The sequence below is a fragment of the Poromitra crassiceps genome (genome assembly GCF_964638095.1).
Source record: "Poromitra crassiceps genome assembly, chromosome: 11".
Lineage (NCBI taxonomy): Eukaryota > Metazoa > Chordata > Actinopteri > Beryciformes > Melamphaidae > Poromitra > Poromitra crassiceps.
Window position 1 is genome coordinate 37,606,275 of NC_139643.1, and position 12,500 is coordinate 37,618,774.

The following is a 12,500-nucleotide window of genomic DNA, read 5'->3' on the forward strand; positions in this document are numbered from 1 at the left end:
GGTGCCTCTTGCATGCCCGCTGAGTGTCACAGCATGAACAGAACATGGACAGACGTGGACGGGCAGATCCCGCTCTGCAGGGAGCTGAAGGGTAGGTGTTAAAATCGTCCTCATGTCTTGCAGGGACTGTTGTTTATTCTCTGATTTGTTGCAAACCAAGTAACGTCATGTATAAACTTTCTTTCTTCACATACCTTTATATTAGTAATTTTACTATCACCAAAGAAAAAACCTTCACCTTCACTAACATAGATACAGTCAGTCTGTGTGGGAAACGCCCACAAAATGTTATACGGTTGGTGCGCTAGTGGGGTAAAACCCCTCATATATCTCAATGGGCTCACTCACCAAAGGACGGTGCTGCGGCTCTACACTAGAGGATTGGGGATTCTAGAGCAGGTGCATAGACGTCTGTTCAGATGTGCGTTTACTGCGGTGATTGAATCCCTGATCCTGTCTGCCTCAAAAAACGATCACATTCGTGGCCAAAAAAATAACTCATCGGGGTAGTAAATTGTTTAGACCATCATGGGACAATAAAACACTCCATTGAAAGGCAGACTAATGAAATGATGCGTTGCAGGTTTAACAGAGGGACAGCCCTGAAGCTGTTGAGTCAAATCCTCCCACACCACGCTGGGATGATTTCTCATGGTCAGCCATTCTGACATAAAACAACAAATAGAAGGCCATTCATTAGCTGTGGTCAGAGGGGAACCTCCATGCTATCAGAGGTGGATGTTATGTTATGACCAATGTCGAAATTGTAAATACGTCATTTCTACGCAAACGGCAGTGATTCTGAGCAGAAGCACTGGATGAAACTCAAAGCTCCATGGCCACTCTTCTGCCTGGAAGATCGAGGTGACACGGTGAGTCACAGCAACATCAGCCATCATAATGCCTAGTCTCTCTGATTTGGCTCATGTTCTCCCCCAGAAATAGAAACTCAACGTCACAGGCGTCTGGGAAGTGCAGTGGTAGATTCTTTGCCTACCAACATGAGGGTCGCAGGTCGAGTCCCCGGTGTTACCTCCGGCTTGGTCGGGCGTCCATACAGGCACAACTGGTCATGTATGCGGGTGGGAAGGCAGATTAAGCGTATGTGTCCTGGTCACTGCACTAGTGTCTCCTCTGGTTGGTTGGGGCGCCTATTCGGGGGTGGGGGGGTGGGAGGGGAACTGGGGGGAATAGTGTGATCCTCCCATTTGCTTCTTCCTGGCGGTAAAACGCCTCGCTGTCAGGTGAAAAGAAATGGCTGGCTGCACATGTACCGGAGGAAGCATGTGCTAGTCTAAGGCTCTCCCCAGATCGGCAGAGGCGGTGGAGCAACGACCGGGATAGCAGGGGGAATTGGCCAAGTACAAGAAAAGAAAAAAGAAGCTCAATATTGGAGTGTGAAACCAGGGTGAAAAGGGTAAAACTTTTCGAGGAGACTTGGCGGACGAGCTTGAATGCTACCGCGCTGATGTAGCAGTGTTGGGACACGCGGTAGGCTATACCACCGTAGCCACCATATTCTGTTCTGACATCTTCCGTCTTCCTGCCTGCCGGCAGGGAGTCATGGCAACCCCAGGTTGTGGCAGCATCGCCAGGCAGGTTGTGACTGAATGTGATGCGGTGAAGAGTGTGAACGAAGATGGGATTATAGACTCGCTGCAACCTTTTGTAACCTCCCACTCTGTGGAGGCTGACCAGGGAATACACGCTAGTGGCCGTGCATCAGAGTTGTTCATCGGACGCACCGCAGACGTGCCTACGCACAACGCACGACTGAGCTATTATAGCGGCCGGCGATGCAAACAGACAAACGCAAGATGGAGTCGCGTAGAGCTCATTGACCTCTGCTCCGTTCCGGGCGCTGTGTGCCCGCTGGTGCAAATTACCCGTCCATCCATTCCATGCATCCTCCAAACGAAATGAGACCAACCCTGGATCACTGCATCATCTGCACAGACATAGCCTGCTGCTGTCCAAAAATGTGAAGTCCTTTCATCCGTGTGTGTGTGTGTGTGTGTGTGTGTGTGTGTTTGTGTGTGTGTGTGTGTGTGTGTGTGTGTGTGTGTGTATGTGTGTGTCAGACAGAGAGAGAGAGAGAGAGAGAGAGAGAGAGAGAGAGAGAGAGAGAGAGAGAGGCGGGGGGAGTGAGGGCGAGAGAATAGGAAGTTCAACAGTGAATTCTAATGAAACAGCACAAAGTGTGAGGACAAACATGTTTGGAGTTTTGGTTGCATTGATGGTCTCTCTCTGCACTTTTAACTGAATCAAGTCAGAAAGACATTCAGAACAATCTGTATTTCATGTGCATTTGAAGACATGATTGTGGGACAAAAAAAGAACCCCAAATCAATCTGTGCACAAAACACATGCCCCACTGTCATTACTGCAACAGCTTGTTCCTGAGGAATATACACATCTTTTCATTATAAGAGCAAATATTCATCTGATTTATTGGGGTTGTCTGCGTGTCTGTCTTGCTTCAAGAAATGCTTCACACCACCCTGAAGAGAGGTTCAATTCCACCTGTGGCGCACGCGCGTGTGTGTGTTTGCATGTTTGTATGTTTAACTAGCCAGTTTGCCATTTCTTAACACCCCTTCTTTTCATTGTTATATCAATCTCGAGGAAGTCGGCCAAGCATAACAGGTATGCTAATGTAAATATGATAATCCTATTCTTTCCCCATCTCTCTCTCTCTCTCTCTCTCTGTCTCTCTCCGTCCTCTGGAGTGGCAGCTAGTGTCACAAAGGAAACGAGAGGGGGTTTGAACTTAAGTCTTGTGTCAACATGTCAAAAACATTTGAAAAGGGCTACACATGCGCACACACACACGCACACGCACACACACACACACACACACACACACACACACACACACACACACACACCACAAATCCTTACATGAAACACCAGTGACATACATCACCCACTAACTTCTCTCACGACAACAATCCCACGTCTTTCTATCTTCATCCTCCTCCTCCCTTCTCTTCTCCTCTCTTCTCTCCTCTTCTCTCTCTCCCTCTCTTTGTATTCCCCTCTTGACTTTCTGATCACCCCCCACCCCCACATTGAGTTTTCTGTTTGAATCAAATGAAAGGATTTCTTTTCCTTTCTGATGCACTGGCGGCAGCTGAGTGAGGACCCAGTAGTATTATACTATAAAGTGCATCAAAGTTTGTTTCATGTTGGGATACAAGTGCCATGGCTTTTTTGCTCAGGATCCCTCATTGACTTCAAAGAGACACCACGTTTTGGGGCGATTGTTCCACTGGTTAACTTACCTGACGACACCAAAATCATCATGTGTCCCTGGGCAGGGCCGGCCCTATTCACCTTATGTAGAAGAGACCGTTTTAAACAGGAAGTCCTGATACAATGGGTCAAGTGGGCGGGGCTACATAAGGTGAACAGGCATAAGCGAACTAGGCCACTAACCCACCTGCTATAGGGCCCCCAAGAGTGTGTGAAATATGTCAGTTATTCATACAAAAATGCAATATTGGGTACAGGCTGGCTAGCTAATACTGGTTGAAGTCAGACTAAGACCTAGGCTACAGTCCTCTCCTCTGTGTTGATGCAGCAAAAGAGTCATGTCGCAAAAAGGGCATCCTTCTGGAGCAGAAGAAAGAAAGAAATGAATGAAGATGAAGCAGGAAAAAACAAAGATAAAGGTATGTTTGCATCACAGGTGGGCATCTGGGCGATAGATCTACAGTAGGTAGAGTATGTGAATGATCAAGCATTGATAATAGTCAATAGTATTGGCGGTGCCGAGGCGGTGGGGGGGGGCCCCCAAATCAAATTCTGCTTAGGGCCCCATAAAGGCTTGGGCAGGCCCTGCTGGTGATTAGCTCCAAGTAGTCTCACAGTAGCCAGCTGTAAATAAATATCTACATCTGGTTAAAGACCTGAGACACACAAAAAAGGCGTGACAGACATATGAATTGACCAACCACAGACATCCTTATTTGCATGATGCAACTCGTGGGCCGGTACATTTTGAATGATGCACCTATGCACGCAGAGAGCCAGACTTCTCTTACAGCCCAGCCAATCAGGGGCTTGCTGCAGGAATTACTATGGCAAAACCCAAAATGCTGACTTGTGATTCAGACCCTCAGGAGCGTCTGCGTGAGACTTGCTCCAAGCTAAGAGTTTGGCATACTATGATATAGGCGACTAGTAGGGGTGGGAATCACCAGATGCCCACGATACGATACTAAAACAATACTTGAGTCACGATACGATAGTATTGCGATATTGCGATATATTGAATATTGCGATATTTCGATATATTGTCTAACTCCTTTTCCTACCTTTTCCTTGACCTCACCGGAAGTAAAACATGCAGTGTTTTTTTGTTTTGTTTTGTTTTTGCCCCACATGTAGGCTACATTATTAAGCTTATCTGGACTCAAATATGCCACTGCAGGCGTGGACTGCAACATCGGGCGCTTTGGGCAGATGCCCCAAAAAAAAGAAATCCATACTTGGTGTCCAAATATCGATACAATATCGTCAGGCAAAATATTGCGATACTATGGTGTATCGATTCCCCCCCCCACCCCTAGCGACTAGTATTATTTATTGTAAGAAGAGTGACATTAAATGTAATATTTTTTTTTATCTGGCCTTTAGATCATACATTTAAAAATATCAATAATGTGCTGATATAGCTAGGTTTATTTTGGGGTGAGCAACCGTCTTCTTCCGCTGTGCAGTGATTTTTAGCTGTAGCCTAGTCTCCGACTCCCATCACACCACCTTCCCTGATGGAAACAAGGAAAGTAGGTAGTCCCTATAGTTCAAAACAGTACATTATTTTAGCATACATTTTTGAACCAATATTCTCCACTAAACTGCATATCAAAACTTACCATTTACACACTCAACATGGTGCATGCTAAAGAGTATGGAGCACCGGAGTCAATGATCAGGCACACGTGGATAATTCATATAGCACACAGACAAACAGCACAATAAGCCAAATGATGTGTGCACAACATTTAAAAGTCATCTGATAGAGAGATAAGGACAGGAACGGCCACATTGCTCCTGCCGGGATAACAATTTAGTCAATATCCAGCATTGAGGAAAGCAAACAGCGCTATTGGCAGAATAGATCACTGATCGATATAGGCACGCTGCCAGTTAGTTATTCATTCAGAATCAGGTGTGTGATGGGCTATTAGGCTATGAGATGCATGTGCAGCTACTGTATTCACCTTATGCAGCCCCGCCCACTTGACGCATTGTATCACGACTTCCTGTTCAAAACGCCGGCTGTTTTACCTGCTCAAACTAGTCTGACTCACCTGGTCAAACCTAGTTTTGACTCACATCATGAGTCAGACTAGGTTTATGAGTCACAGGATGCGAAAATAGGAACATTTGAGCATCAGATCTAAGTGAAAAAGCCATGAATCTGGCGAGAAAAACTATTTTGTCGTGTAAGATCAATGGGCCATGCGATGAAAGGAAAATGGTCCACACACAAGAAAGAAAGAAAGAAAGAAAGAAGAAAGAAAAAAGAAAGAAAGAAAGAAAGAAAGAACGAACAAAAGAAAAAAAAGAAAGAAAGAAAGAAAGAAAGAAAGAAAGAAAGAAAGAAAGAAAGAAAGAAAGAAAACTATATCTAGTTTACATTCCCTTTTTCTTTTCTTTTAATAATGTGCAAAAGATTTCCCCCAGATTTCTAAAGCCAGCATCTGTCAGCTGACGCCATAATATCTGTGAAGCCTCTCGGCCCATCAAATATTGAAGTGCCGGGCATAAAAAATGTACGAGGTTAACAATTCTGTGTTGTTTCTGTGATCCTGCTCGTACTGATCATCATCTTCAAAGCTCCAGACTAGAACTGAGCCCTTTCACACATGGTCATGCGTCAACGCGCAAATGTTTTCTATTCATTCATTCATGCATTTCTTTTTTGTCTCCAGGAGAACCCGGGTGTTGCTGGTGAGCAAGTACAAAACTGGTTTTTCTTTTTTTATGAAGCTATTAATAGTGTTTCAGTATGTTGAAGGCAATATCAAAGGGACATTTCAACAGTTCCTCGTTTGTAACTTTTGTCTTTTCCACCCGCTTTCCTCTACAAGCTTTGTCCATTTCTCAGTAATGATCAGTTCTGGCCATTAGCTATAATTATACTCAATCAGTTTTATGCATAATTAAAGGTAGTTACATCTTACTTCTTTATTCCCAGTTATTCTCACTCTCACTGTATGTTATGGTTGAGGAGGGATAGAGGAGTATTTGAAGTGCAAATCTGCTCTCATTTCTCATGTCTCATATCCCCACCTCTCTCTTTTCTCCCTCCAACCCATTTTCCTTCCTGTCATCCCCCTTTCTCTCTCTCTCTCTCTTCAGCTCTTCCTTGTGACTAAAAACTCTAATGAAGACCAGAGAGACATTATCACATGTCTCTCATATCGTCCATAGACATGAATAATTAAATACGGAGTGAATAGCAAAAAGACCGCTTAGAATAAACATAATTATTGTTATTATTTGATATAAGATATCGCAAGCCATTTCAGAGATAGGCCTACTTTTGATGTTGAAGTATTTAGCAGAGGTGCTCAAATTCTTTACTATGAAGGGTCAAAACTTAATCCGGATGGAGGGCCGTGGGCAAAAGATAAATGTTGATGTTATGTGAAATTACATTGCATTAAAATGTATTATATTTTATAGACAATTAAAGTAAAATTTAAAAATAATAACTTGTTAATAGTAATTTTATTAATTTGCAGAGTTGATTCCCAAAGAAATCCATTATGCTTCTTTTGGGGAGCATAAACCTATTTTAAGGGGAAAGACACCTTTCTGACAGAAAGTGCAACTCTAGCCCTAAGTGGCCGTACACACCATACGCCGAAGCAACGCTCAACCTACGCTGAACCCGCAAGTTTCATTTAGGCGTCATTAGCCCATTCACACCAGCCGCGCACGTGTCACACTGAAGCCACGTTGAAGCCACCCTCATGCCTTGCTCAAGCGATCATTCAGGATTCAGTCCTATTTTGAAGTGAAGCTTGAAGCTGCCAGGCATGAAGTCAATGGGACTTGTGGGCGGGTTCAAGGTGCGCCGAGGAGGCGCTGAGAGGAAAAGACAAGGCTTCTTGTGTGAATGGTTAAGCGTCAGTTCAGCTTGAGCCTGTCTCAAGCTTTGATTCTGCCTATGTTCTGTCTATGGTGTGAACAAAGGCTAACCCTACCCATAGAACCCATTCTCATTCAGATTCTTGAGTGATATTCTTACCTCCGCTGGGGGACCCCTTTGAAAATGGTCATGCCAGTTTTTAGCCTAACTTTGGAGCATTATTTAGCCCCCTTCCCGACAAGCTAGCTTGACATTGGTAGGAATGGATCCCTTAGGTCTTCTAGTTTCATAAGTAGCCTAACTTCATTGTAGCTTTAAAAATGAGCTCACTACAGCTACAGCCTCTGAAAGACAGTAACGGCGGCCCCAGAATCCCCCCCCAATCCATGGCAGCCTGGTAGGCCAAAACAAAGGGAACACAGGCCAAACATGGCCCGCGGGTGTCCATGATGGTGTCCATGATTTAGAAACTGTAACTGTTGTTCCATATTATAGCCTAACCTCCACAATGCTTAGACCTCTCAACAACATGGATCACCTTCTGAACAACAGATTCTGCTGTCGTGATCTGTCTCAAGTGAATAAGAAGTAGAGAGTAGACTCAGTTCCCAGTCATTAGCTGGGGGCGGGTCTGGGAGCGGGTCGCGTGGGGGGTGGGTTTACCCAGGCGACCATTGCTGGGCCCCTGTAGCACAACGACCTCACAAGGTTCCTCCTCAGCCAAGCCAAGTCACTGGGGCAATCCATATGGTGGAAAGGTTTTCTTGCGTTCACTGGGGGTGTGGGGACGCCGCTGTGTCCCGGCCCGGCCTCTCCCATGCCTTATGTGGGGGGGGGGCCGGGGCGGGGGGCATCGGTGCTCTTCATCACTGGTCGAGGGCTGCCGGTTGGTTTAGAACAGTTTAGGTAGGCGATAGATTAGCTACAGCCTAAGGCTGACCTGTTATAGTGTTCAGGCAAAGATCAGACTAGAGCAGAGTAGGATAGGCCAGATTAGGCTGTAGATTAGCTAGATACTATGTCCCAGTTAGCTCTGGTTAATGCTTAGAGTAGTCAGTTGTCTGATCCCCCCCCCCCCTCTCTTTCTCTTTCCCCCGCTCCTTTCCCTTCTTCCCCCTCCTGTTCCCCCCTCTCCCACATTTCCCACTCCCCCGCCCCCCGCCCCCTCTCTTTCCATGCTCTTCCCTCCCCCGCCGCCTCTTCCCACGTTCCCCCTGCTCTCCCTCCCCTGCACCCTCCCACCTCTCCTTCTCTGTCCTCTCCTCCTCTCTGTCCTCTCCCCTCTCTCACATTCCCCCTGCACCCCTTCCCCTGCACCCCCCCACCTCTCCTTCTCTGCTCTCTCCTCCTCTCTGTCCTCTCGGGGGGGGGGGGGGGAGGAGGGGGCGGAGAGGTCTGTTCCCTCCGCCGCCTCCTCCTCCCGCGTTCCCCCTGCACCCTCCCACCTCTCCTTCTCTGTTCTCTCCTTCTCTCCCCCTGCACTCCTTCCCCTGCACCCTCCCACCTCTCCTTCTCTGTTCTCTCCTCCTCTCTGTCCTCTCTGGGGGGGGGGGGGGGTGTGGGACGCTCCCCCTGCTTCTCTACCCTGGCTCTCCCTCCCCTGCACCCCCATCTCTCCTTCTCTCCTCCTCCACATTCCTATTTTCTCCCCACCTCCCCCCTCTCCTCCGTCTATATTGCTCATTCTCTCCCCACCTCCTCCCTCCCCCTGCTCTCTTCTCCCTCACACCTCCCCTCCCTTCCCCTCTCCTGCTCTCTCCTCTTGCTCCTTCCCCACCTCCTATACCCTCCCCACCCCATCACTCTCTCACATTCCCCCTGCTATTCTCCCTTCTCCTGCGCTCTCCTCTGCTCTCCCCTCATTCCTATATTTTCTATATTATCAATTGTTCAAATGTTATCTTTATTCTGTATATTCTTGTTACTGTTGTGTCAGCTAGAATTAGCTAGACATACTTTCTGTGAAGCCCTCTGACACATGCTTGTGAATTAGGGCTATATAAATAAACTTGACTTGACTTGACTTGAGTCCACAACCTTCTTCAGAATTCTTCATTCTGAAGAAGGTCGTGACTGAAACGTAAAAAATAAATCTACTGGGAGATATCTTTAACAGCAGTGTGCAGACTCTGAGTGGATGTGCACGCTCTACTTTTTATCTGTGATCCGTCCATCTCAAGGCCACCATATTTTGACATGCAAGTCATGCAGGATGGGGTTTGAGCTGCAGGAGGCTTCACTGCTGTCTGGGCTGTCAGGACCAGCCATGAAGACAGGCCATGGGTTCGTGCGCTAGTGATGCGTGGGTCGACCCACAACCCGTGGGTCCTGCGGGTCGCCCTGTCAATCACGGCTAAAACATAGTCTTTTCTATCATCTGTTTTATTCTTAACGGGTGAGTTATATAAAAGATTTACCCCCCGTACAGCTGTTATGAAATGTGAAATAATCTTTATAGACCAAAACAGTGTTATGAACCATACTGTAAAAATGCTTAATCCTGTTGTAAAGATGGGCTTTTTAACATGGGGGGTGAACAGTGATCAACTCCATTTTGGAGCTAGCCGTGGCCATTCGAGGAACTACAGCTTTCAGCATCACTCCACGGCTTCCTCTGTTCTGCCACGCACACTTGCTGCTCATGCAGGATGGTGGCATGGGCGTAATGCATTATATTGGCAATTTGCGGGCCGCCAGGTTGGGTTGGGTTTGGCTTTAACACATATTTTGGCGGGGCGGGTGGGGCGGACTGGCTCTCATAATGGTTGGTTGGTGCGGATCTTAAAAGACCCTGACCCGCACATCACTAGCGTGCACCTGGTTTTTACACGTTTTACTATGCACACCAGACAGATCTATCTACCAGACACACAGAGATGATTTTGGTGGGGGCGTCCCGGTGGCTTGCCTGGTGGAGCACTGGGGCTTGAGTCCTTCGCGAGGCCGACCCACGTTCGGGTCTGACCCACGGCCCTTTGCCGCGTGTCGCTCCCTCTCTCTCCCCGCCGTTCCTGTCTGTCTGCTGTCATATACTGTAGATACAGTTGGTCACGTTACTTCTGGTAATGTGTGTGCGTGGCCATGGGGGAAAACGGGAGGATTTCCCCCACGCTTACCCATTGATGATTCATCTATGATGAGACACCACCTGAATGTATCCAGTAAAGGCAAAAATGCCCAAAAACATAATCTAAAAAAAAAGATGATTGGCAATGGGCCAAACTCCAAAAAAGTTGGTGTAGTGCTTTAAGTAGGCTTGGTCAAGTGTGTGCCATTGACTGTGGCTGCCTTTTTTTCCTGGCAAACACACAAAAGGGGAGGGAGGAAAGAGAGGTAAACCAGATGCTGCTACAGAGAGATAGACCCAGCTCCAGAATGAGAGATGCTATCATTCCCACTTTCTAATTAACAGACCTCTCAAATGGTCATCAGTGCACATTGAGTTTGGTCTTATAAGTGTCCCGATGTCAATTGACATCACCTTGTCCTACACACTGATAACTGCTGGGACATTGTGACTCTCAGATGACAAGTAATCTGTCTAGACTAGAGAGGCGTTTGCCTCCAAATGACAAAAGCATTGTTTCTCCCATTTCCCCCATAATTGTAATTTCCCCTGCTGCCCCAGTCGTTGCTCGACCCCCTGTGCCGATCTGGGGAGAGTTGTAGATTAGCACATGCTTCCTCCGATACATGTGCAGTCGCCAGCCGCTTCTTTTCACCTGACAGCGAGTGAGGAGTTTCACCGGCAGGACGTGGCGCATGGGAGGATCACGCCATTCGCCCCGGTTCCCCTCCCCCCAAGCAGGCTCCTTGGCCAGCCAGGGGAGGCACTAGTGCAGTGACCAGGACAGATACCCCACTGGCTTCCCACCCGCAGACACGGCCAATTGTGCTTATGGATGCCCGACCAAACCGGAGGTAACATGGGGGCTCGAACCTGTTACCCCCGTGTTATTATACAGGGAATCTACCGCTGCACTACCCGGATGCCCCAAATAACAAAAACATTTGAGACCTTTTCTGAATGAGGTGATTCATAGTAGATTGGCTGTCTCATTATGGAATGCATTTTAGAAATCTTCCAAACACCTCACTTGGATGAGCTGAGGCCATTACAGTATTGTGTGGATGTCTGATTTATACTGACCTGGCTTTTATTGCCTATCACATTAGATAAATGATCAGACTCTATAGGCACACAATGGCTTCCATGACCATGCTTCACCCAGGGGGCGACTTGAAATTAAGGATTTATTTCCCCAGGCATTATTTGTGTCCATGCTAGAAAATTAATGTTCCACTTTATACTGAAATAACTTCAAATAATCACAACTTGAAATAATCACTGAGCCATCCACCAGCTGTTCCTCCAAATCATCAGGATTTGTACAAAATTAGTGTCATAAATTGTTGAGGATAAAATGATGTCTAATAACCAAGTATCTGAGTATCTGTGATACAGCATACATGTACTGTCAGGAAGAGTCATTGCATTTGCCCTGTTATTGGCCCATTACTTTGATATGAGGTAGGGCTGGATGGATCATAATGAGATCATGCTGTGAAAAGTATTGCATTTGATGTTGCAACATGCAGTGTGCTGCTAGTGCCCTGCAGAATTGTGCCTTTATATTATTAAAGTTCACCCAATAACATAATGTCATGTAAATGAACAAGTAATATGCTGACTGACACAAAATCAGAAAGGTATTTCTGTGTTTCCAGTGTCAGATAATAAGAACATTAATTATAACAATAAATGGCTAAAAAGGATAAAAGGATAAAAGGATAAAAAAACAGACAAAATCAACAGCAACAGCAATAAACAAGTAATAAGTATAGTAATATAAAATCAATGTAGGAGTCATAAAGGGGAGGTCAAAAACAATAAGAAAAGACCATCAAATAAAAGCAAGTCTATAAAAGTGAGTTTTAAGACGATACAGATAATTTATTGACATGTTGGGTTGCGAGTGGTGCAGTATAACTCTCCTGAGATCGCTGGTGATTATTGTGTGGACACACACTAGAATACTTTAACTGGATTTAGCCAACTGAATTCATAAAATTAAAATTTTGTTGTTTTTGTGGTGTACCTCCATCTCAGCAGGATCATCCTTATATTTTGCATTAATTGTCAGTCACCCTTTACTTTGGCACTGTATGGACCACATGGTTGACTAACAGGATGCCCTTCGAATGACTCATGGTGACTCTGCAGAATAATACTGTATATCTCCATTACCATCACCCTGCTTCCACTGTGCATAAAGAGGCAATTGGAGCCTTTACAGTGAACTTCTCACTTTCAGATTTCTCAGTTCAGTTCCGTTCTTATCTCACAAATCAGTTAAAATACAAGTGCAATCATATGAGACATAATGGAGAT